Source organism: Limulus polyphemus, unplaced genomic scaffold (genome assembly GCF_000517525.1).
Source record: "Limulus polyphemus unplaced genomic scaffold, Limulus_polyphemus-2.1.2 Scaffold8938, whole genome shotgun sequence".
NCBI classification, from domain to species: domain Eukaryota; kingdom Metazoa; phylum Arthropoda; class Merostomata; order Xiphosura; family Limulidae; genus Limulus; species Limulus polyphemus.
The window spans coordinates 8759-20606 of record NW_013674548.1 but is presented as its reverse complement, the minus strand read 5'-3'; the positions used below and the strand labels follow the sequence as shown (position 1 = coordinate 20606).

At 30.1% G+C, this 11848-nt stretch overlaps 1 long non-coding RNA gene across 5 annotated transcripts; it reads left to right on the top strand.

Annotated features, from left to right (window-relative positions):
* The first annotated feature begins 3366 nt into the window (after positions 1–3366).
* Positions 3367–11607, top strand: LOC106475656. 5 transcript variants are annotated; one of them, XR_001291832.2, is made up of 5 exons: positions 3367–3389; positions 4711–4839; positions 5419–5555; positions 7728–7899; positions 11108–11607. It is a non-coding gene; the product is annotated as an uncharacterized LOC106475656 (long non-coding RNA). The 5 variants fall into 5 exon arrangements; XR_002608929.1 differs by lacking the exon at positions 3367–3389 and adding an exon at positions 3412–3502; XR_001291831.2 differs by lacking the exon at positions 3367–3389 and adding an exon at positions 3421–3564 and having other exon boundaries at positions 11108–11606.
* The last annotated feature ends 241 nt before the right edge of the window (positions 11608–11848 follow it).

Here is an 11848-nt window from a genome sequence, read left to right as displayed (position 1 = left end):
ACAAGCCTTCAGAAGATATTTTGTTTTTAATTTTGTTGTTATCTCAAATAACACAATTCTTATTAAACTTTCTTTTTTGTATACGCATTTTGGGACACCCTATATATATATTAAATCGTTTCATACTAAAATATTTACCAAAATTATATACTTATTGAAATAGTTTATCTATTTTAACAGATAACGCAGTTACAGACAAAATGATTGTTAGAATCCTGTCACCGAACATACTTGACCTTTCAGCCATGGGGGGAGGGGGCGTTATTATGTGACGCTCAATCGCACTATTCGTTGGTAAAAATATATCCAATGAGTCAGTGTTGAGTCGTGTTGACTAACTGTCTTCCCCCTAATCTAACACTTCAAAATTAGAGATGGCTAGAGAGATAACCCTCGAATGGTTTTGCGCGAAATTTAATAAACAAAAAATTAAATATATTAAAGAAATATTTTTGGAAACTTGAGGTTTAAGGTATAGAAGAGGTGTAAAGAAACGGGTAGTTCCCAACATTAATTCTGATGATTGAAATTTATTAAGGTATTGTTAATTTTGATGGAACGGGGAGAGGATAAGCTGTGCAGTGGTTAAAATGGAAACCTAGAGCTGTTGGGACTCATGAAGTAACCGAGTAAAAAACTTTAAAAATCGAATATGTAATTCACCATTTTATTAAATATATATATATACTGTATATTAGACAAGAAAAAGTAACCGTCAGTTGTGATGACGACTAGAGTCGTACGACATTGCACGAGTTTGAATGACATTGTTCCCATATATCTAATTGTGGTTAGTTATAGCCACAATTTCAATTTTTTTCCGGAGAGAACAAGCTTTCAAATATAATCGTATATTTACCATCGTAGTTCCTCCATAAACTATAAACTATTCTATACTATTGTTTCCGCTTCTCCTGGCTCCACCCTCATTTTGACAGCTGATGTTACACCAATACATTATATAACTATTCATGGTTAAGGTGAAATATCTGTTTTTCTCTTAATAGCTAATTAATATGTAGCATATGTAATTACATGAAATTCAAATTTTGAAATAAGTTGCATACTAAAAATAAATGGCTAAAAATGAAAACATTTTAGAAATCTACATCTAGATTTGTTTGTAATTATGATATACGAATATACTTAGTGCTTCTATCTTCTTTAAGTTCTTGTACCATTATAATATTTATTCTGAATTCATTCTTTGTTCTGAATGTGTGCAGGGCTCACAAAAAACGTGGTCTTGTTTCAAGACACTTTTGTTTCTTTACTGTTTTCGAAAGTAGATAATATCCACAACTGCCCAGGGAGGAAATTCTTTTTAAGTTTTTTTTTAATGATGTTGACAGCAATGTCTTTCAACAGCTGTTCTGGTGATATCTAAAGATATGTTCTTAGCTATATTTTAATGAGAAGGACCAATCACATGGGTAACACATGGCACTTTGGTAAATGCGAAGTTTCTTGCGAACAAGACCATCGCATTTAGTTTAATCTGGAACATCATTTGAAGTCTGGAACTTCATCTTCGTATTATCAGTCCTGTGGTTCAGTAAAGTAACAATAAGCACATACGCTGTGTTTTTTGTTTAGTATTGAATGAAGATGGCTCATTTTGTATTACACGTTGTGTCCGGTCTCATTATTTCATCTTACATAAACCCAAATAGTAAGAGATTTAGTACTGCACTGTAATCTAAATCTTGATAAAATCTGGAGATTTAAAATCAGGATCTATCCTGTGTAGCTGGATATACCGCATACTTAAGCAGGACTAGATTTCTCTTAATTTCTAGAATAATTTGCTTATTAATGCGGTATATGATTCTTTTATCATTTTGCAGAATAAAGATATAAATACAAAGAATTATTTGTATAGACGAACAGAGGTGTCGAAACCGGAGCTGCTATAGCATTTGACTTATGTAGCAACTGTAAATTGAATTATTACATAAATTTACTGGGGGCTTACCTCTACACACCCCGGATCGAACTGCTTTTGGCAGCACGGGAGCTGCTTTTAGAAGGTCCTTATACTTTCAACATCTCATTGTAAAATCTGTATGTCTAGCCCAACATCCACACTTTGCAACTCCTTTCTAAACTACTGGATGAACCAGGTTTTGATTGATGTTGTTTAGGGATGAAGGGTATTATCAGGATTAGCTGAAAGTTTGTTTGTTTATTTATTTGGAATTAAGCACAAAGCTACACAATGGGCTATCTGTGCTCTGCCCACCACGGGTATCGAAACCCGGTTTCTAGCATTTTAAGTCCGCAGACATACCGCTGTGCCACTGGGGAGCTGAGCTGAAAGAGGCTTAATATTGATGTTACGTTGCTGGTGCTGTAAATTATATAAATATCTGATTGTCAATGCTATTGTTAAAGCAATTTTTACGTTAGCTATGGTAAGCATTTCATTCGGGTTCTATTACCTTATTAAATTCATTATATTGAGGAGACTAGGAAAATGATGTTAAAAACTCTATTCTTAATAAGTTCAGAAAATATTAAAGACATTATTGTAGATGCCCTAATACAAATAAATAAGTTGGTATACCTGTAATCTTAGCCTTCGTTATAAGCATAGAAAGAAATCGAAATGACATATAAATGGGTTGGAAAGATATGTAAAGCACATATTGCGCTGCTATTAGTGCAATGTAAATAGTAAAGTAATATATAGCTTAGAAAATTGCTGTATTAATGCTTTTTGAAAAGTAGAAAATACTAGATTTTATGAAGTCAATATAATTGTTTAAAAACTATATTTTCTATTTCAACCTAAACTTATTTTAAACATTTTTTTCTTACTCAGTGTTATTTAAATTTTCGATTAATTACTTAGGATGTCATCCATTTTGAGTAATACAGTCACATGGTTAATAATAAATGAATAAGATAAGATAAAACAATGCTAAGAACGACTACAAACGGCCGAGCACCCTTTCATTAATCGTTATTATCATTATGGATTAAAAGAACATTATAATTAATTCGTGAAGCTTTCTGACAATCTTTTAAAAAAAAAAAATTAGCGATGTTCTATTTATAAACGCCTCGCTGTGGCTCAGACTCAGGGGTAGGTCTGAGGCCTTATAATGCTAAAAATCGGGATTTGAATAAAATGAAATAAAACAATGCTAAGAACGACTACAAACGCCCGAGCACTCTTTCATTAATTGTTATTATCATTATGGACTAAATGAACATTATAATTAATTCATAAAGCTTTCTGACAATCTTTAAAAAAAAACAAATTGTGACGTTCTATTTATAAACGCCTCGCGGTGACTCAGACTCAGGGGGTAAGTCTGAGGCCTTATAATGCTAAAAATCTGGTTTTGATAATCGCGGTAGGCAGAGTACAGATATCCCACTATGTAGTTTTGCGCATAACTACTAAAAATTTATAAATGTTTTTAAATTATTTTTTTATTTTTAAAAAAGACTATTAGATGGCATTATTGTAGTAATTTCAGAAGTTAGACTCTTAGTAATGCTAATCTAGTCATTTTAATTTCTATTTGTACTCTAGTATTTGAATCTGTACTATTAGTAAGGCTAACTTTAAAAATATTTTTATCACTTTTCAATGGGATTAACATTGTATGTGCATTTAACATATTCTAAATTATGAGTAGCAATATAAATTATATGTTACTAATACTAGTAAAAGTATTTTATAAGAGTTTTTAATTTTTTGTTCGTGTATATTTCAATTTTAGTCATAATTTTATTGCTACAGCAGTTTAAATTTCTTTTGTAATTTGTATATTCATTGGGTATGAATTAGATAGATTGACTAGTTGGAATAATTGGTATTTGCTACCTTTTTTGTAAAATTTAACTTGTGTGTGTGAGAGAGAGATAAAAAAGTTAAACTTTCTTATTGTATTGATAGTTATTAATATTCTTTATAATGACTATATACGTGCTGTACTTTGGTTTGCTGTTTGTTATGAATTAGGTGTTTTTTGGTAGCCAATGGTTTTTAAGGTTTTATGGGGAAAGTTGATTGAAATGTCTATACCTTTTCAAACTGAAATTTAGCTTATCCTTGCAAAAACCATCAAAAGTAAATTAAAACATTGATGAATATTTTCATTTTTCATAACTTGCAACAACTTGTGCTTTATTAGTTGTTTACACACTGTTTTTATTAGACATTAAAGAAGCTATTGTAATTGTCTAAAACAAAACACTATTAGGGTCGAACAAAAAACAATATATTAAACCTTAACAACCATAGAAATCCAAAATAAAGCTTTCAAACAAATGATTACAAATTTTATCACTTACAAAAAAAAATCATTAAATCAGTGATTGACCATGACTTGATACAAAAGAACCAGAAGAAGAAAAATCCTAATTCTGACAAAAAACAATATTTTAAAATTAACCACTTCAAGATCAATAAAAATATTGAGCAACAGTCGGTAATAATTCTTTCTAACTGTATCTCGTTAACTAACCACATAATCTTTCACAACATTAATGACTGTATATCATTGCTAGGGGAAGTTTGTGTCAGTTTCATAATACAAACATACTCAAATTCATTGTGCTCTAACTAGAAGGTGAGTTGGTGATTTAATATAAATATAAATTTATAATTGAACTAAATGATAGAGGGAGTAATAAAAGAATGGTAAATAAATTTATGACAAAATAATAGTAGAATTTGCTATCTCAAACCAACAGTGGAAGCTGTTTTGAATGGATGATCAACATCTTCGGAATGAAGTTGTAGCTTGGCTGAGAGATCACAGAGAAAACAAGAAATTCTGCGCATATGAAGAAGGTGTAGTTAAAGTTAATATAGACAGCAAGGTACCAATGTAAACTTGTGTATATTTGGGAAGGGTCCAGTAGCTTATATTATTTGGGATTTTTACATAGAAAATAAATTCTATTTGCTAAAAATTAGCAACTCAAAAAAAAAAAGAAAGGACAAAACCAGATAATTTAGTTGCAACAAAACTGCTATATTTGTTGAATTTTAGTGCTCTATCACATCGTTCCCAGTAGCATCTTTTCATTATCCAAAACCAAAATCTTGCCTAATCATACTATAAAAGATAGAAGTTTTGCTCAGGTAAGAAAACACATTATGATCAAACAGCTTTGAACACTTGTATTTATTTTTCATTGGGTAGTGTCTGAAATTTTAGATCTTCAAGAAATCTTGGAGAGTAGCACAAGAGCAAGTGAGGAATGAATTTAAATTATCTGCTTATTCAGTATAATAGAAGTATTCGTACATATATGATAATGTCATAAAATTACTTTATTTTGTATTTTAAATTTGTTGTATGATTTGATTAACTAATATTGATACCAGTAATTTTTGTAATGTTTCAATGCATGTTGAGAAAAAGGAGAAAACACATGTACCTTTCTCATTGACAGAACTTGCAATAAAAGAACAACTGAAAACAGCTCTATGTGTAGGGACAGTGAAGATGCAGTGTGAATTATACAAAGATCAAAAAATCATTGCTAAAAGAGGAGTTTGAAAACTTGAAAATAACCAAAAATTTCACTAGGTGTGTATATTGATAATTAGCATAGACTTTGTAAGGAGAGAGTAAATACTTATAACAGGAAAATTCTAAGTTCAAGCAACTTTAAGTATTTTTTTAGCAACTGTTGTGTTACTCAGTTATGTATTAAACAAGAACTAATAATAAAAACACATCTTGGAAAATATGTAAAACCTGCTTAGGAGTCCAATATGACTTTAGTTTTCACTAGGAATAAATTGTTTTTGTATTCCACGTATGAAATAGCATTACTTTGTAGGAATTTAAGAATGTCATTACTTTATTGGTTTGAAAGTTGCATGTTATTTATTGAGAGGCAAACTAATGATTAGGTTTGACACATCCATGTTTGTGGTGCTAAGCAATTTAACATCAGAAAGTTGTCTTAGTAATAATGAAGCAACTACTGATAAATCCATAGTGTATCATTTGCAATAGCTATTGTGAGCACAGAGAGGCAAAATTATACTGTGCTGTAAATATAAGAGGTGGACCAGATAACCCACATCAGCACACCTTGGGTCCACATGGACCCCAAAGACTTTCTTGGTTGTTCATTTTTTTACATAATTACAAATTTATATCAATTCATGTAATTGTCAAGCAGAAACATTGGATCAATATGATACTATTATTTTTGAAACAGGCAGATGGAGTACATAGCTATAATCTAATATTTATCTCGTGTCCAAGCAAAACCCATACTATCTTTGACCATCACTATACTTGCAGTTCACTCTATAGTATACAAAACAAATTTCTAAACATTTATTTCACTATAGAGGATAATCCATCAAAGTAGTACAGTATCATCTGGTCTGTTTGTTTATAACATCATTGTAATAAGCATGCACGTGCATCTCATTCCTCAACAAGTGTTCTCTGTGATGACTGCTTATAATGCCCTATTTTATAGAAACCTTGTTTGATAATTGTTGTAAATAACCTGTTTATTGGATTTTCAATCGATATCCTACTATAAGGATACATTTGTGTCGGGGTCTGGTTAGACCTAAGGTGATCCACAACGTACACTTTCAGTTTACTTTAAGTTGAATTTTACAGTATTGTGGTAATCTCATCATATATTGGTGGATAATAACTTGACTATAGGAGTATAATAAAACTTTGATACTTGTTTGATATGCTGTTTGTATAATGAATGATTTAATACTACATATCTGTATACTGAGAAACAATCTAATTTTGTAATTTCTTGATTTGTCAACATATTTCCTTTAGAATGCATATATTTTTATGTTATTCACATTGCATGCTAACCCTAATAATGATAAAAAAATTTTAATTCAATTGGTTTTTGGAATTTCAATCCAGAGCTTACTATAATGTTAATTTTGTAACTTTTCAAAGGTGTGCTGATGAGGTTAAGAAGAGTGTTCATGTATACGGCTTTTTTTGCTATTGTTACATGTTCTATGGTTCATGGATAAGATTTGGAGTTACATTGGTCAAAATGTGAATGTCTTCCACTTTGTTTCTGTGTAAAATCAATGTAAAAAATTATAACTTTTGGTCACTGATTTGCCAGACCTTTATAAACTGTGCATTAGGAAGTCATTTCAGATGGAACAGATCACAACCTCACTACCATTAAAAAAAAAAAAGGAAATGATACAATGCTCATAAATATTTTAAAAGTATAAATGACATTAACATAGAGTTGCTTAATGATCAAACTTCATAGGTGATGGAGCCAACTTAAACAGCAGTTCACGTTATATGTTCTTGCTTATTCAACAAAATAAAATGTAATTCTAATTTTCTTTATTAATGCAAGTATGATACTACAGTCTTATTTATTTAAAAAATTTCTTTTCAGGAAATTAGTTGGACAAGGCTATTAGTATTTGTTTAGGATTATATTACATGGTATTTTTTAAATATGAAAGTTGAAGATTATTTTATTTAACATAAAAACAAAATCATATTTCAATGTCTAAGACCTTTGATTTGTAATATTAAGTAATTTTGTAGTATTTGTGACATTCAGTAGTTTTTATTATTATATCATAATTTGTATAGAAATTCATTTTCAGTAGTATAGCATCTCTTGAAAATAGGTCTAATCCAAATCAGAAAATTGATAGTCCAGTTATGTTAAGATCAGCTAACTTTGCAGTTCCTGAACTTAACCACATATATTGATCCTTTTAGATCTGATACACATCTAAACTGGAGTGATATGTCTTACTTCTGGACCAGGGGTAAAATTCTAAAAGAAAAAAGTAGAGGTACTCAGCTGGGTGAAGTGGACCTGTTTTTGAAAAATTAAAATAAAATCTACTTGTAAACATAAAAAACGACAAAGCAGTTCAAATAAGTTCAGGTGAGTACTGGCAGAATTTCACCACTGTTCTGGACCATATCTGTGCTAGAGCTAAACATATCCCAGTTCTTGTCCAGGTTTGGAATAGAAATTGAGTGGATTTAGATCTTGCTGATTTCGGAAATGGATTAAATGTCTTTTTTTCTTTTTTAATAACCTTGCTCAGATTTGTAACTTCCATAAAGTATATGGAGCTACAATTTTACCACAAATTAAATTGAAGGATTAAATAATGCTGAAAGTAGAATATTAGGAATAAGCTAAAAATAATTAAAACTGAAAATATGAGCTTTGAAATTAAAATTGTGCCAAAGTGAAATTATAGGATTAAACTCTGGTAGAATATTTTAGGAATAAACAGGTGTCTTAAATGTAGTAGTAGGTCTAAACTAATTCTAGTTATTTAATATAGGGATTAAACTGATGTCAAAATTGCAATATTAAAAATTAGCTAGAGTCTGAAGTAGAATATTTTTTTATTTTTCTGGAATATTGCAAAACTTGAAGCATAAACTAGTAGTATATGTTTGATATTTTAGAAATTGGAACCACAAAATAGATATGATAATAAAGCTTGTGTCAGAAGTAATATTTTGAAGTTAAACTGGATCTAGAAAATAATACTCAGAAAAACACTGAGTATAAACCTGAGAAGTAAATCAATGTCAGATGTAAAAAATAAGGATTAAATTGATTCCAGAAATGGAATATTAAAAATAAACTGAAGGCAAGAGCGATATTTGAGCCTCAGAATTAAGCTTGTTCCAGAAATGAAATATCATTAAGTAAGGCAGCTTTAATTGTAGGGATAGTCATGAAACAACATAGCAGCCATAAAAACTGCCCATTTAAAACCACCTTTAAAGTAGTGAATATTAACAATGGCTATTTCAAACTATTGGCTGAACAAAACTAAAGCTTATTGTACTTATAAAACCACCTAACTTGCTATATATATGTTTATTGAGTGAATCAAAATCTCAGTAATTGAATGAATTTTCCTCTAAGTATGTAAGTAAGTGACTTTTCCAGACAAGCGTACAAATAATATAACCTTATCATTCTACTTCTTTCACAGAACTCCTATGTCTGGGGTCCCACTTATTCCTTTATTGCACCAAAAATATTACTAGTATAGAAATATATATATACTTATATATATTTTTATGTTGTTCACATTGCATGTTAGTCTTAATAAAAGTTGTAATACAATTGGTTTTTGGAATTTCAGTCCAGGATCAGATTAACATAATTACAATGATTTGCCAAAGTATGGATACAAATTTTTTAATTTAAGTAACTCAGTTTTTATAGTTTTGACTTTCTTGTTTCAATACTTTTTGTAGCATTAAAACTTTCTATATCACTAGAGCTAACTATATTATGTCGATATCAATCTCAACTTGTGTTTATAAAATTTAAACATTTTTAATTATACTTGTGTGAATAAAACTGTGCCAGAAATAGAATATAAAGATTATAGCTGGGCAATTTGATTATCTATGAGCAATGATTATATCAGTTAGTGGCACGTAAACTAATCATTTGACCAAATTTGTGATTAAATTGATTGTCACAAAAATATTCAACTAATTAAAATTAGGGTTTCTGATAATTATTATTTTTTGATTATTCCAATTATCTAAGTACTCGAAATATTGCTGTTATGTTTGTTTATTGTTATGTGCAAAGTGTCATAATGGGCTATCTGTGCTCTGCCCATCTTTAGCCTTATAACTTGTTGCTTTTCTTAATGCAAATTTCTTCAGCTTTAGTGAATCTGATTGAGGTGTAACTCATAATCTGAGAGTCTTAAGTTTGATCCCTATTGCCATCTTCCCACCAAACTTGCTCATCCTGTCTGTTATGGCAAAGCTACTAAGCCTATTTGCCACCATCACAAATTTTAAACTGTTAACTAGAGAGAAAGCAATTGTATTGCAGCACCTGCTGTCAACTTTTTTTTTTCTTCCTGAAATGATAATTAGAGGGTAGGGAAATGTTTGGAAGCACCTGTTTCAACTTTTCTATGTTTCTGTTTTTTTCCTCTTGAACTGCTGACTAGAGAGAAAGCAACTGTCTAGTAGTATCTGACACTAATTTTTTTTATTTTTTTTTTGAATAGCTGACTAGAGGGAAGACAACTGGTTGGCAGCATGTGCTACCAAATTTTTTTCTTCTGCTTGTACGCACCATGACTGAAGGAATACTATACTAATTCAGTAATAAAATGAAATTGATTAATACAAAGGTTGCATGTAAACTGGTACCAGAAGGTTGAATATTGTGAAGTATTGTTTATAAAATTACTTTAAAAGGAAGTGTTTACAATTTCAGAATATTATTTAATATTAGAAGTAATTTCTTATTTCTTTTTCTGTACTTTTGTGCATGTAGCTCATTTTCTATGTTGTTTAAGTAAGTTAGTACATGATGATGTAAGAGGAGAAAATGTACATTGTATGTAAGTGTGGACTAGTATAGTGATCTTCAGTAGTGGTTTTGTTCTATTTTTCCTTCCATTTTGCCAGTGTGACACAGTTTTCCATCAGTAATTTACAGGTCAACAGACACTGCAACTGGAGCTTTGAATTTTAAAAAAAATTCTGCTTTTAAGATTAACATTTTACCTCCTCATGTTTCTAAAGAGAAGTTAACATTGGATAGCTTTGTTTAAACTTTCCAATCAGGTCTGATCTCCATACAGCTCATTGTCAATGTCTATCAATGAAAAGTAAAAGTCCGATAATGGTGTTACTGTGTCATAAATTGTTTGTATTATTCAAAGTGTTTTTGTTGTTTTTTGACAAAAATGCACCAGAACAACAACCTTTACTGCTAAAGATCATGATTTTATTTCTAACAGTGTATTTTTAGTATAACAGCATTAATTAAGGTATCCTTTTTTCTTAATTTATATAATTTTAGATATAAGAACAACTTTTCTAGGTATCTTTCATATTTTTTGCAGGGATTGTTTTCTCAAGTTTTGCTTCATCCTTGATGAACAACTGTTTTACACTTTAAACATTTATTTAATATCTTTTAAATCTTAAATTAGCTGTCATTGTATAGAAGTTAGTGGCTGTTATTTTTTTCACAGTATCTGCTAAATGATAAAAAGCTTTAACATTTCCTTTCAACTATCATTTAGCATCAGAACTTTCAACCAATACAACTTTTGTGTTCATTGTTTCACCTCTTGCAGGTAAATCTTCATTTGAAAATGATTTCTTCCGCAGTTTGAATCAAGATTTTGATGGAAATCCATGCTTTTGCAGAGTAATTTACCTATAGATGACCTGTCTTTGGTCAATATACACTGGAAGAATATTTGAAAGACATATTTATCCTAGCCTCAGTTGCAAGTGCAAGATTGGAGTTGGGATGTTTGCATGAAGTGCAAATGTTGTGGATGTATTCATGATGGGAGTTTCTGTTGAAATTAAATCAGTCAGAAGTGTTATTATTTTCATTATAATCATTTTCATTGCATTAGATCATTCAGTAATGACAGATTTAGATATGATTGATCAGACCTCATTCAATGAAAGTCATGAAGTTGAAGAATATATTATTGTTTGTACTAAATGTGACAAACATGCTGAAAACCATTCATATCGTGCAAATCAAGGTCGAAATGGAATAGCCTCAGTCAAATTATCCTTGCTTTTAGTAAGAATTTTCAACAATCTACACCAAAATAGAATTTTGGGATTTCATTGCGTTTTTTAAAGCTAGAAATCAAACCCTAAACCTATGCAGAATTTTATATAACTACTTGGTTTAGTGGATTTTCTCTTATTCAAAGCTGCCACCAAAATATAGAAATTATGTTTGATTAACTTACAATTTTAGAGTTGAAAAATGTTAATAAAAACCTTGAAATTATAATGATTGCTAAGCTAAAAGCTCTGTTGATAATTAATGTTTTTTACCAAAAGGGGGC